The following is a 15700-nucleotide window of genomic DNA, read 5'->3' as shown; positions in this document are numbered from 1 at the left end:
AGTCACATAATGCTTAGAGGCATGTATGGGCAAATGTGATTTTCAATAAAATGGAGACTGACGTTTTGTGTCTCATCATGTTTTGCCGGTGAACAAGGGTGCAAGCCTGAAACGTGTACAGCCGAGAAAGCAGGCATCAGAGGCTGTCCCACCCACTGCATTCTTTACGAAGAAAGTATAACTTGCCTGTGCGTCCCCTTCTAAATGGTGCAAACTCATTGGATGGATAATTTGCCGCCTGCCCAGTCATGGAGGGGGCCCGCTGCTGTGGCGGATCAGGAAACCATGACTGGCGAGGCACCGCGTTGAGACAATAATATTGGCAGCAGTATGTCAACGGACTGTTGATGCCAACTCACTGGGGTTTTAATTATTTTGATTTTTGACATGTGAAGGGCATAAAGCCCACTGAGGTAATTCGGCAGCACTACAAGTCACATAATGCTTAAAGGCCTGTATGGGCGGAGCTGATTTTCAATAAAATGGTGACTGCCTCTCTGAGTCTCATCCTGTTTTGGTTGTGAGCAAGGGCGCAAGACCGAAACGCGTACAGCCGGGAAAGCAGGCATCCGCGGCTGTCTCACCCGCTGCATTCTCTGCGAAGGAAGTATAACTCGCCTGTGCTGCCCCTCCTAAATGATGCAAACTTGTTGGATGTATATATATATATATATATATATATATATTTATATATATATATATATATATATATATATATATATATATATATATATATATATATATATATATATATATATATATATATATATATATATATATATACATATATAAAAAAAATACCCTTTCAGGCATAGAGTGACGAATAAATTATGCAAAAAGAAGCAGAGAACTTTGGGTAGTTCTCAAATTTAGGTGGAAAGCAGCTCCTGTATAGAGCACTTTCACCACCGACACTCTAGATGTGCTCACCTTAAATGTCTGCTGCTTTTCTATTAAAGTTTTTAAGCATAGGATTAGCACAGTTCTATCCATGCCGAGATAGAAATGAACAAAGTCTTTTGCCATTACTATAGCAAAGTTTTTAACCATAGGACTAGCACAGTGCAGTCATTGCAGAGCGGCAAAATGACAAAAACCATTTACCACTCCGAGCACAGTATTACAGCTTTGAATTGGTAAAATACCAACCAAGCCAACCTAAAATGAGTAAAAACAACCCCTGACATAGTGTTTCGCTCTAATTAGAGCTCTTCAGAGAGGTATAGCTTTGTCCAGACACAAGGGAGCACCCAGTATACGTAAAAAAAAATACAGATTCAGGAATAGAGTGATGAATAAATGATGCAAAAGAAGCATAGAACTCTGGGTAGTTCTTAAGTTTAGGTGGAAAGCAGCTCCTGTATAGAGCACTCTCAACACCAGCGACACTCTAGATCTGCTCACCTCAAATGTCTGCTTTTCTATCAAAGTTTTTAGCCATTGGATTGGCATAGGATTAGCATAGGGCTATCCATGCCGATATAGAAATGGACAAAGTCTTTTGCCATTTCTACAGAAAAGTTTTTAAGCATAGGACTAGCACAGTGCAGTCCTTGCCGAGCTGTAAAATGACAAAAGCCATTTACCACTCTAAGCCCGGTATTACAGCTTTGAATTGGTAAAAATACCAACCAAGCCAACCTGAAATTAGTAAAAGCAACCCCTGACAGAGTGTTTCGCTCTAATTAGAGCTCTTCAGAGAGGTATAGCGTCATGAGGAAACAAGGGAGCACCCAGTATAAGTAAAAAAAACACAATTTCAGGCATAGAGTGACGAATAAATTATGCAAAAAGAAGCAGAGAACTCTGGGTAGTTCTCAACTTGAGGTGTAAAGCAGCTCCTGTATAGAGCACTCTCAACATCAGCGACACTCTAGATCTGCTCACCTCAAATGTCTGCTTTTCTATCAAAGTTTTTAAGCATAGTATTAGCACAGTGCTATCCACGCCGAGATAGAAATAGACAAAGTCTTTTGCCATTTCTACAGCAAAGGTTTTAAGCATAGGACTAGCACAGTGCAGTCCTTGCCGAGCTGTAAAACGACAAAAGCCATTTACCACTCCAGGCACAGTATTACAGCTTTGAATTAGTAAAATACCAACCAAGCCAACCTGAAATGAGTAAAAGCAACCCCTGACACAGTGTTTCATTCAAATTAGAGCTCTTCAGAGAGGTATAGCTTTGTCCAGACACAAGAGAGCACCCAGTATAAGTAAACATAATACCCTTTCAGGCATAGAGTGATTAATAAATGATGCAAAAAGAAGCAAAGAACTCTGGGTACTTCTCAAGTTTAGGTGGGAGCAGCTCCTGCAGGTAAGGAAACCTAACAGTGGAACCTTCTCAAGGTCAGAACCTATAATAAAGTAGCCCCAGATAATGATTGATACCCCTACTGAGTTCACTGGGGTTCGTGTGCACACTGAATAGTTCCCACTGTAACAATACTAGTTCCCTTGGGAACTGAATCGGGTGAGTTGACCTCTCAAGTCAAATAACTTTATTTCGATTCCATATAGAAATCATAAAAGTGTACATAGAAACTTTTAAAAAGACATTGCAATTAATTCACCATAAAATCACAATACATGTTTACACAATTTTTAAATTTCCATCAAGTCTCAGTATCTATTTCTAATCACCAAAGCTGATCTAATAAAGTTTAAAACGGCATTACAAATATGTGCAGTTGACAAAGATAATAAGTGGTCATACGCTTCTTTATAATAACGCGTTCCAAATGATTCTAATAATGGTTTGATGAAAGTGTTTCTTGGAACTTTATACAAAGTGCAAAAAAGAAGAAGGTGAAGAGTATTTTGCGAAACCCTATTATTACAGGGGCAGTAGGGTAGCTTCTCCCACCAACCCCCCTGCTTTGGAAATGCAAACAGAAAGTGTAAAGTGCCAAGGCGAAATCTTGTAAGATAAAAACGCCATTGCGTGTTCATAATATATCACAAATAAAACTGGCAAACTAGTTTTCCTCGTACACTTAGTACATGATCATTTGTCTTTAAGGAACCTAGATTAACACTATAGGCATTTTTGATAATCTCCTTAGCATCCTTACCAAGCATTTCAGGATTTGCAAACATCTTACTTAAACCTATTTTATTAAAAGTCTCTCTGACATATCGTAGATTTGGGTGTAGTGTTCAAGTTTAAGGCAATCTTGAATAATATCTTTTGTTCATTTCAATTCTTCAGATCGACAAACTTTAGCCCATAATGTTAAAGGGGCAACGTGAATAATATCACTTATAAACTCAATTCCAACTTCTCCATGGCAAAATATGTTAGATGTGCCCAATGGAACAGATAATAAACGTTTTACAAACTTATTTTCCACAATTTGTATTTTTTCACAGTTTTGTGAGCCCCAAACCCCTGCACCATAGGTCAGGGCAGAAACACACTTAGCTTTGTATAACGATGTAATTTCAGCTACACGTCGCTGGCCTAATTTGCTGGCAAAACGAAAGAGGGCTTCAATTAACTGTGCAACCTTCTAAACCCGGGCTGTCAACAAAGGTTCCCAATTCAATTTTTTGTTAAAGAGGTTACCCAGATAACAGAAGTTATCCACTTTCTCAATAGTAGCGTTCTTCACCACATACTTCCGTATTTTAACATTTTTTTGACCACAAGTCATGGCAAAAGATTTAGTAAAATTGACACCTAGATCTAATTTGCCCGTAAATGTGTCAAAAGCATTCAGAGAAATCTGCATGCTGTTGGGGGTAAGTGCCATTAAAACAGTGTCATCTGCATAAGACAACATTGGGATTATTTTTGGGAAATCCGCAGTCGTTTCTAATAAGAAGCCCTCTAAGCCATTCGTATAGACCAAAAATAAAAAAGGTGCTAAAATACATCCTTGTCGGACACCTTCAGTGGATAATATAGGTTTTGTTTTCTCTCCTCCGCGGCCATATCTAATCCTAACCGTTGTAGCGGTATGTAACCTGCGGAGCAGGGTGACCAGTGGTTCTTCAAAACCCATAGAGTACATCATACGCCATAATTTGTCCCTGCATACCGTGTCGAAGGCACTGGACAAGTCCATGAATGCCAAGTGTATAGAACCCTTCTTGGCACCCATGTACTTGCCCATAATCAATGCCAGGTTCAGGCACTGCACGATATTTCCTTTCCCCTTCCTAAAACCATATTGAGATTCTACAATAACCCCTGACGACTCAGCTCATGTTTCCAGACGTGCCAATATCACCCTACCCATTAGCTTACATGTTGAGTCTATTAGTGATATTGGCCTATAGCATCGTGGATCATACTTGTCACCCTTTTTAAAAATTGGAACCAAAACGGCCTCTTTCAAAGAGGTCGGAATAGGCCCAAGTATTAATGCTTTAAAAACATTCATAAGTAGTGGAGACCAAACCTCTCGATTATATTTAAAAAGATCTAAGGGTACTGAGTCAGTGCCAGGGGCCTTTAAAGGCGCACCCTTAGTCAAAGCTAGCTCTACTTCTGAGAGCATTAGTGATTCGCTAAGCTTCTTAGCTGATTCCATATTAATATAACAGGAATCATCCTCCTCCGAGGTAGCAATCTGTAATATCTCTTTGGGGTTAAAGATTTTATAGTAATGAGTTACCCAGGTTTCCTCTGGTAAATGAACTCGAATAGTATTTTCTTCCCCTGATTTTAAAAAGGGCCTATTTATTACTTCTCAAAAGAGTCTATTATCCCTTAAATCAACTGCTTTGTCCAGGTCTTCCCATGCTTTGGTCTTCAGTTCATTTTTTCTTTTTCTAATTGCCTGCCTATATTGTTTCCAAGCCAGTATAACCATGTTTCTATCTCTTGGATTTTGGCGCAATGCTTTAGTTAAGGTAGTTTGAGCTGCAGAGCATTCAGCATTGAACCATTTGGGCCCCTGGTGTTGATTCTTCCCCCTACCTTTACAAGTAGATGGGTAGCTACATTTTCCATTAGCTTCTCGAAACTCGTAATTATATGGACTGGATCAGGATTAAGTGATAGGCAGGTATCTATCTGGGCCACGTTTTCCTTGAAAATATCCCTCTCCAGTTGCCCAACGGCGACTTTATTCCACCTTACAGTGACACCCTGGTTCTGAGTGTATACTATGGGTTGTTCCTGGTACAGTTTTAGGTCAGAAGCAATGGTAAAACTCAGAATTAGGGGGTTATGGTCGCTAGCTGGATTTGCCTCAATTTTGAAATCTTTCAAGTAGTTAAAAAATCCCATAGATACAATTTCAAAATCTGAACTGAATCAAAACATAGCAGCACAGGTGCACCACAGCATTTAACATATCATAAATCAATATAGGGTTAAATTCCAATAAGTCACAGAACTAGAGGTTCCTCGATTTGATTTCTCTATTTCAATAGGAAAATGGAGCACCATACAGCCGACGCGTTTCGTCCCAAAAAGGGAAAACATATATAAGACACATTTCAAAGCACATATGTAAACATATATACAAACAGTCATTAAAAGGCCCAACAAGACTCAACACCATGTTTTTTTCTAACAATTACAAATTGATGTTGTCATTGTCCAGTCAGGTCTGTTAGATATAACAACATATACAGCCAGACAGCATAAACAGTAATTGATATCAAAACAATCTATTTATATCCTTCATCTCAATGTTGGGTTAAAAAATGCCAATTCCTTAAGACAGGCTCTAAAGTATCAGACAAACTCTGAATATATAAAGAGGGGTCAAGAGGGAGAGAGGGGAGGAGTAGAGGGTGAAGATACCAGAAAGGAAAAGTTTGAAACAAGTTTAAAATGATTTAAAAAGTTTAGAAAACAAAGTGGGGAAGGACTAAGAAACCAGAGAATATACTTAGTGGATTGAGAGACGTTATATATTTGTGAATAGCGTAGTTGTTTTAGTACAAAAAATGTGTGAAGGGAAACTGTAAGAGCCTTGATCCCCCCATATGTTTAATATGATTCTCCAACAAGGGGGGAGGTTAACCAAAGCCATATCTGAGCGACAGCCACCATAATTCACCAAGCTTGTTATTATAAATTCTGAATCAGTAACAAATGATTTCTTAATACATAAACAATGGAAACAGAACTCTGGGTAATCCAGGCTGAAAAATATATATATACCTACCGCTAATAGGAAAAGACTTCAAGTAAAGATGAAATGCGAAGATCTAAAAATGTAACACGGTAGTGACAATAGGCTTGTCTCACCAATTCTATGATTAAAATATTGACATAATCAATATTCCTCTGCATGGCACCACGAAAGTAGGATTATTAAAGATGTGTCAGTTCGGAAGGTAATGACACTTACTGAAGACAAGTGGTCCAGTGATCGTATAGTAACGAAATTATCCGCTGATTTAAAAGGATCTGGTATATATAGGTCCAAAGTATGAATCAGTACATAATAATAGGTCTGTGGATAAAAAAGGGTGAAGTCATCAATATTATCCGCCTAAATTAATCGGTCCAACATATTCCTAAGGTCTGCGCCGATGCAAACCCCAAAAACATAGAGCAGCCTTCCAAATATATGAAAAAGGGCGAGTTCCCAATGCAAATAGCGCCAAATGACAGAAGCCATGAATAACCAGACCCCCAATATGACCCTTGTATCAACAAATATAATGGATAAGAATCCACAACATATTTAATTCGGTAAGCAAGGTCAAAGATAAAAGAGACCCCCTAGAAGCTATGAAAGAGCTATCTGCTTACCTATTTAACATACAATTGAAATGTGCGATCCCACAGTTTGTGGTCAGTCATAAAAGGTCCTTTATATAGACTTTAGTACCCAAATGTAAAAAATCAGAAAAAAACACAATAACAATGTACCCAGTGGTCTTAGTACATAAGCCTAATGCCAGAGAAAGAGATGGGACAAGCAACATTGTTAACAGGTAAAGCCAGTATGTCCCATCGATCATGTGCCTCTAGCCGCTAGCAATACTTTCATGGGTCCATCCTAGATAAGAGCGCCCATATATATAACCTGCTAGGGGAAATATATACTAATCGAGTGCCCATATCCTCATGTGAAGTAACACAGTGTGCTAGAAGCAGGCAGTTCAGTTAAGTTAAGGATAGATGATTACAAAACAACCCATCCCAGTGCAAGGCTACAGAGTCCCGTCGTGCAGCTTACCCTGATTTAATAATGACGACCGGCAGTTTCCGAATCCATCCAGACAACTGCGATGAGTCCTCTGGCAATACGTGTAACCGAGTGCTCTGGCTGTATTTAAATAGCGCGCCGTAGTGGGTAAATGATTGCACCTGGGATCTAGGTGTTTGGAGAGGTCCTACTAGGTCATGTGACCTTGTGAGCACGGGTGGCGGCCATCTTGAATCAGATAGTATAATAGGGCTGCTATACAAACCAGAGCAAAGAGAGGAATGTAAATAGTATTCCATCGATCCATAACGCATTGCGATTAGAAATAAATGAGCAGTTGATCAAAATCTACTCGTCCTTGCAATTACCGCGAAATTATTTTGGATCTTCAAGGCCCGTCATGGCGGGTTAGACGATAACATCTATGGTCTGCCTGTCTGAAGTCGTCCTACTCGGTCATGTGAAGTTACAAGCGCGGGTGGCGGCCATCTTGAGGCGGTTAGTGAACAAGAAAGCGCATGGGGGATATATATTTTATGAAAACCGATCCATAGTGCTTTAAAGTTAAAAATAAATGGCCCATAAGTCATGATCTGCTCATCCTTACAATTGCCGCAAAAATGTTTATAATCTCCCAAGATAAAATAGTGCATGTGAGAGAGCGCCTGAGAACGTGAAATACTGTAATCAAGCTCTATAGTTTATGGAGACTGGAGCGTTAGGTGACTGTACGTTTGAAGAAGCTATCCTCTAGTCCTAGACTGCAGTATAACGAGGAGGTGGTGGGGAAGCGGCATCCATCTTGACATTATTATTTGGTATCAAGGAGAGCAGCCAGGTATATAGGCTTGGTATAAGCAAAATTAAATCCCTCACAGGAGAACCGACCCAGAAGATTAGATCAGCATGGGAACTATAATAATCCCTAAAAGTATAAACTCTAGAGACAGATAAACTAGAAGGGATAAGGCCAGTCTAATTGGTTAAAGGAAAGTGAGAATATGGGAAAAGGTTAATGGTAAAGTTGATAGAGTACAACAAATACTAGGAATAACATTGCACAAAATACATGAGGCAAAAACAAAACAGGTCACTCATAGATATGGTGACGAACTATGAAAGTAAACAAGAGACAGAATATGCAATCATGAACCCTTATTTGTCTGACAAATACAAAAGGTTAAATACATATAAACCAATTTCTGCCTGTCTGAAGTCGTCCTACTCGGTCATGTGAAGTTACAAGCGCGGGTGGCGGCCATCTTGAGGCGGTTAGTGAACAAGAAAGCGCATGGGGGATATATATTTTATGAAAACCGATCCATAGTGCTTTAAAGTTAAAAATAAATGGCCCATAAGTCATGATCTGCTCATCCTTACAATTGCCGCAAAAATGTTTATAATCTCCCAAGATAAAATAGTGCATGTGAGAGAGCGCCTGAGAACGTGAAATACTGTAATCAAGCTCTATAGTTTATGGAGACTGGAGCGTTAGGTGACTGTACGTTTGAAGAAGCTATCCTCTAGTCCTAGACTGCAGTATAACGAGGAGGTGGTGGGGAAGCGGCATCCATCTTGACATTATTATTTGGTATCAAGGAGAGCAGCCAGGTATATAGGCTTGGTATAAGCAAAATTAAATCCCTCACAGGAGAACCGACCCAGAAGATTAGATCAGCATGGGAACTATAATAATCCCTAAAAGTATAAACTCTAGAGACAGATAAACTAGAAGGGATAAGGCCAGTCTAATTGGTTAAAGGAAAGTGAGAATATGGGAAAAGGTTAATGGTAAAGTTGATAGAGTACAACAAATACTAGGAATAACATTGCACAAAATACATGAGGCAAAAACAAAACAGGTCACTCATAGATATGGTGACGAACTATGAAAGTAAACAAGAGACAGAATATGCAATCATGAACCCTTATTTGTCTGACAAATACAAAAGGTTAAATACATATAAACCAATTTCTAGATGTAAAAATGTCATCACTCATCTGCATATTGGTAATTTTAAAGTACAAACATGATCCCATATTTGTATTCAAATAGGAAGAAATGCATGTAGTCCCAGATCAGGATACTAATGAGGTGGATGCATGCTAATAGAGGATGTAGATTATTACTGTAGATTATTCAAATTTGTTGGGCTATCATTTACTGCATCTTGACAGTTGTTAGTTAATTATAAGAAGTACAGAGCTTGATTCCATGTTTATCTAACTTTGCCAGGAGCGAGGTGCATGTAATCATAGCAGTACAATACCTAATATTTAACATTCCTGTATATGCTGGCAAATTTTAAGGTACAAATATGGTCCCATATTTGTTTTGGCGGATTAGGGGGAAAGATGCGCTCAATCGTAAATTAAAGAACAGGCTAGTGAGGTTCATACACATAAAAAATGTGTATGGTATTACAGTAGCCTAGTTGCACTTGTCATAAATCATTGAATACATCCTGCCCATTTTTTAGTAGTCAGCCTTAGTAATCATTCAGTCTGTTGCCACTTAGTTATTTTTTCTTCAGAAGGTGACTTAACCCCAAGCTGGCCAAAAGTGAGGGGTGAGGCTGAAAATCCACTATTTGTCAGGGTAATCCAGAAAATAGTGTAGTTCATCCTCACTATTATGACCCAGTTCCACACAACGTAATCTGCATATCCAACCAGCCTCTTTTTTTCTCAGTGCCAATTCCATATTGCCACCCCTTGGATGCAAAGGCTCATAGTCAATTCCAATAAACCAGAAGTTCTTTTCTGCTGTATGATTTTCCTGCATATGATACGTAAGTGGGTATCTATGATCCCCATTGCGCCATGCCCGGACATGCTCCTGTATTCCTATCTTTAGAGCCCTTTTTGTGCTTCAGGCGTAGATTTTATTACGCTGGCAGCCCAATATATACGTTACATATTTTGAATTGCAGTTTATCAGATGTTCAATCGTGTATTTATTTTTGGTATTAAAGCAGAAGTCTTTGGTTTTGTTTTTACCTAACTTACATATATTGCAATCTTTGCATGTGTAGAAACCTTTAATTATAGGGGATAGCCAGCGTGGTTGTTTTGTAGTCATAATGTAACTGGGGCATATTATATTTCGTAGATTTTTACCCCTTCTATATGTTACTTTAGGTCTTGTTGTCAGGGTGCCTTGTAGGCTTGGTATGTCCATCAAGAAATGCCAATGCTTTCTAAGGACATTATACACCCTACTACTTTGGTCATTGAATTGGGTGCTGAAGGCAATTGGCATTTTTGTGGAGCCTTTGCACGAAGTGGTTGCTAGGGTCATTTTTCTTGGTACTTTCATGACATTTCTATGTGCTTGTTTAGAGTATCGTTTGGATACCCTCTATTCAGGAAACGTTCCTCACTTTCCCTCAGATTTGAGATAAAGGCCTCCTCTGTACTGCAATTCCATCTCATACGGATCGTTTTCCCATAAGGAATATTATCAATAACGTGATAGGGATGAGAGCTTTCATAATGCAATATACTGTTACAGGCAGTGGTCTTTAGGTGGGTACGGCTATGTATATGATTGTCTTGAATGAAAAAAGTAACATCAAGAAAATCAATTTACTGTTTGTTGTGATTAATCGTAAAACGGACATTGAATGGGTTGTCATTCAAGTAGGCAAAGTAGGACATTAGGTCAGGGGCAGGTCCATCCCAGAGCATGATAACATCATCGATGTATATGCACCAGAAGATAACATGTTCCATCCATCTTTCAGCATGTCATCCCCAGGCATGCTCCCTCTCAAACCAGCCCATAAATAGTCCGGCATAAGCGGGAGCAAACCTTGAGCCCATTTCTGTGCCCTGTATTTGATGAAACCAGATGGAATCATGGAGGAAGAATTTTTTCGATAGAATAACATCTGTCATTTCCAATAAGACCTCATTATGTGACAGATGATCTGCCGTTCTTTGACCCAGATAGAACGCCTTCACACCAAACTCTTTTCTAACACAGGTGTAGAGGCTGGTGACATCCAATGTGACAAAGATCAGGTTCTCGGACCATGTGAAGCCTTAAAATTTACCTAGGATATCCTTTGTGTCCTTTATATAGGCCGGAAGGTTTTGCACCATCGGCTGTATATAAAGGTCCACATATTCAAAGAGTATTTCCGTGGATGAATTAACCCCAGAAATGATAGGGCGGCCAGGTGGAAAGGGGCCGCCCTTGTGAATTTTAGGCAGCACATAAATGCAAGGAAATGATAATGCCACTACTGTAAGATATCTACATTCTTTATCACTCAGAAGGCCACTCTCACACCATTCTACAAGTCTCATGTTGATGTGAGTACCTAGAGCCTCGATTGGATTACCGGCTAGTCTAGTATAGCAAGATGTATCTGCTAATTGTCGGTCTATTTCCCCCATGTAGCTTTCCTTTTCCATTACACCTACATTCCCCCCTTGACAGCCTCATGGATGACAGGTGGGATCGGATTGTAGATTTTTTAATGCTGCAGCTTCATTAGCAGTTAGATTGTAATTGCGCATGTTTGAACGGATGGGATGTTCAAAAAAGCCATTTACCACTCCAGGTACAGTATTACAACTTTGAATTGGTATAATACCAACCAAGCCAACCTGAAATGAGTAAAAGCAACCCCTGACACAGTGTTTCACTCTAATTAGAGCTCTTCAGAGAGGTATTGCTTTGTCCAGACACAAGGGAGCACGCAGTATAAGTAAAAATATTACACTTTCAGGCATAGAGTGATGACATCAGTGATGTCACTGACCATGTCATGAATGATGTAATATGTGACATCATCAGCAGTGGGATTGCTGGCGCGTGAGTTATAGTTAGTACAACTAACTATAACGAGGGAATTTCAATGGTATTATATCAGTGAAATGTCCAGCAAACTATAAACCCCTGAAACCTATGGTTTTTTCAGTGAATTTCTAAGGTTTTTTAAATTCTAATTCCTAACGATAACTTATCTGAAACCTATGGCTTTTTCAGTGAATATATATATATATATATATATATATATATATATATATATATATATATATATATATATATATATATATATATATATATATATATATATATATATATATATATATATATATATATATATATATATATCTTTATGAATTAAACATGTTAGCTGTTCCAATGTTTGTTTGTAATTGGAGAAGCTTAGCAGTTGGCTCTACAAATGCATTATTTTGTACAAACAGGCATTTCACTGAGTAGGTTTGATTTATTAAATGAGTCTTGGTAACTGCTTTAATTTGGAGCTGTCATTACATCCAAAGAAAATGGGACATTCTCCTTATATTTCTCTAAAAAACATAAGGAATGCACTATGGCTGCCCTAAATGTTTGCGTTTATCGGAAGGTACAGTTAGATAAAAGGAAGGAGGTTTTAATCATTGAAATAAAATGGTTTGCCTATGTAAATTACATCCCTGCAAAAATAGCTAAGCCAACCGAATTCCGCTCTCCTTCCTTTCCCGGAGAACAATTAATGCTTATTAATGGCATCAGGATACAACTTTAATTTAGATTGGACTAAAGTCAAACATGGCCTTTTTTTAAATTTGGTAACACTGCATGTTTTGTGGGATTTGGGATGGGCTCGGCAGCTGCACTATTTGCAGCAAATGGAGATGTATTTTGATGATTATCGTGAATACCAAATGTAAGATTAATATAAGCACTGTCGATGACCAGAGTTCCCTGCTTCATTCATCGCTTGGTTCAAGTGGAGTAGTGTGGCTCACTGGTTAGAGGCGGCAGACCCAGAAGCAGAGGTCGGCCCGGGACCAGTGTTCAATTCCCGACGTGGCAGGGTGTTGGGCCAATGTCAGCAGGCTCCATAAATCTTGCCTTCGGTGCCACTCTCACCATGGGTCCCACTCAGCAACTCTGGGCAATAGCTTGCCCCATCAACGCCGGGGATGCCTGGCTTCACCTTGGGGGTGCCCAATAGGGACCATCTCACAGAGAAAGCCAGGACGGGTTCCCCAGCATTATACAGTGCCAGGAAACCTATGGGTAGCAGTGCGCTTTACAAGCTCAAGTACATTTACATTTACATTTACATTTAGATTATTTTCTGATGGTGAAGGCCCCTTTCTTCTTAAACCCCTTTGTCATACTGTGATATCTTTGCAAAAAAACCTTCTGTACACCATTGGCCTTCTTAAGAATTCATCTATAATATGCCCTCTGTAAAGGAGATTGTGTAAATTGGTGGGTCCAGAATAAATGTTTTCAGGGCAATCAGAATTCTGTGTTTTGTGTCTAAACCCACCGCCACTGTCCTCCTTGGACACTTTTCCGCAGGTCAAAGTGGACAAACTTTATCAGGTGAAGAAGCCCTGAAAAAATGTCCAAATATGTGGTAATTGTATGTGTAAATTGTGGATCTACATCTTATGACTCATTTCCAAGTTCAAAACTCAGATAGATGCTTTTTACCACATACTGTAAATATCTCACCCTGGGTAATGGAATTTAGTGGGTGTGTAAAAATGCCTCACCTGGCGCCACTGGTAATTATTTACAGTCTGTTCAGCAAAAAGCAAACCCAAAGAAGACAAGCGAGTTTTGACTTAGGGAGGCCTCAATCAGGCCGTTGTTATCATTGGTCCAGCATAAGCAGTGGAAATGGGGTGTTGATGTCTCTCCTCTGTCAATCGCAGAGGCATTGGCAAGTTAAAGCAATAGTGCCATGAAGTGCCAATGACCCTGTACTTGACCTTCCCTGTTGTATTGCTGCAAACCTCCAGTAAAATCCTGTGTTTGAGAACAGCACTTTTAGAAAATTGCTGCTCTCTTGTCTGACCTTTCTGTGTGCCTTGGCCTGTTTGTGTATTGACTGTCTAGTTTGAGAGTGACAGAGGCTGGGGATTCCCCAGGAGGCTGGCTGAGTCAGCCTTAGGCTGAATGACTGCATTTGCAACTTGAGTGGTGGGAGGAGATAGCACCTGGACCTAAATAGGGCTGTGTCTGCCTTCAACAATGCTCGCTCCACCTCCTGCTGGGCGGCTGACGACCCTGCCCCTCACTCTGAAAGGAAAAGAGAAACCAGGAAAACAAAGTGCTCAAGGAACACCCAGAACTGGTTCAGACCGGGCTCATGGCCCACTTGCACAAAGAGAACAAAGACTTTTAGGGATATAAGTTCAGGACCCCTGACAACAGAAAATTAGATCATCCTGGAATCAAGAAGGAACCTCTGCCAAGGAGAAAGCTGAAACTGAAGAAGGAAGATTGTCCAGCTGCTGCTCTGATGGATTGCCCTGCTGTTGCTTTGCTGCCAAGGAGAGGGGAAGGACTTTGCTTTGTGCTTTGCCCCCCTGCTTGAAGGAATCTCCAAGGGTCTGAGAAGAGCTAGCTCCCTGTTTTGAAGTCCCAGGAACAAAAGGATGTCTCCCCCAGCTTCCCCTGAGCTCTACTGAGAGAGTTCTGTCCTTCCTGGAGTGCGTGGCCCATGTGTGGTGCATCTGGAATTTGTACCTGTGCTGGAAAGCTGGAAACCAAGATTTAAAGACTTTGATATAGAAAAGTTTCCCCGACAGTGCGAGAAAATTCCGCCGCAACGAAGGCCAAGGTTGCCGCAGCGCCTGTTGCTGCTGCCTGAGCCGTCGCATCCTTCGTTTGTGGGATGCACCTGTTAGGCGTTTGACCACAAGGTTCCAGTTGCTTCCGTCTTGATGATGCTAGCTCCCAACTCCTCTGGAAACTAATTAGTGAATCAAGGTTTAAACACTTGATACATCTGAAGAGGTCCCAATGGAAAGGGGAAGTGGAGAGAGAAGCAAACAAACACTGGATCTCTTCTTGAGATGACAGTCAGGGTTTCTCTTTGAAGTGTTCAGGTCTTCTTGAAGATGTGACACACTTTGACACTGACACTGTATAATCAGATGTTTAACAACAAATCAAAATAACTAGACCTTTTACCATTTACTTATTAATATATGTCATTCAGTTCAAATGTACATACCATAGTCTTATAAAGCCCTTTCTACACTTCGATATTTGTTAGGCGATGTAGATTCAGTCTTTACGCCTTTTAAAACAAACACAAGATTTCAATATGAAGAATGATCTAAAAATAAACTTGAACTGATTAGTTAGTGTTAGTGATAAGATAACCAAAAACAACATATCACAAACTCTTCAAGTTTATCTTACCTTACAAATATTCTTCAGGTGCTGCTATATGGATTCTGAAAGTAAGTAATAACAAGAAGGAATACAGCATACAAATCAAGCTAATACAGGTTCAAAGTAATGTCCTGAATTGCTGTTAAATCCACTGTTACTATATAACCCGTTTTAACTGTAGCATCAAAAGTTGTAGTTATAATCACTGCTATTTTATACCACTTTTGACCAAAGCATTAAACTGAGCAAGGTATCTGAATTGCAGTTAAATTCACTGCTTCTAAATGAATCATTTTTCCTTAGAGTTGCAAATTGAGTCAACACAGTATTGTATTTAGGATACACAAAGTCTTTAGCATGATGATCAAGAGCACGAAGATTATGTGTCCTTTTTAAAGTTTGTTTCGTTCTATTT

This window comes from Lissotriton vulgaris, chromosome 1_1, assembly GCF_964263255.1.
Source record: "Lissotriton vulgaris chromosome 1_1, aLisVul1.2, whole genome shotgun sequence".
Taxonomy (NCBI): domain Eukaryota; kingdom Metazoa; phylum Chordata; class Amphibia; order Caudata; family Salamandridae; genus Lissotriton; species Lissotriton vulgaris.
The sequence above is the reverse complement of the archived record's forward strand: the minus strand, read 5'-3'. Positions refer to the sequence as shown.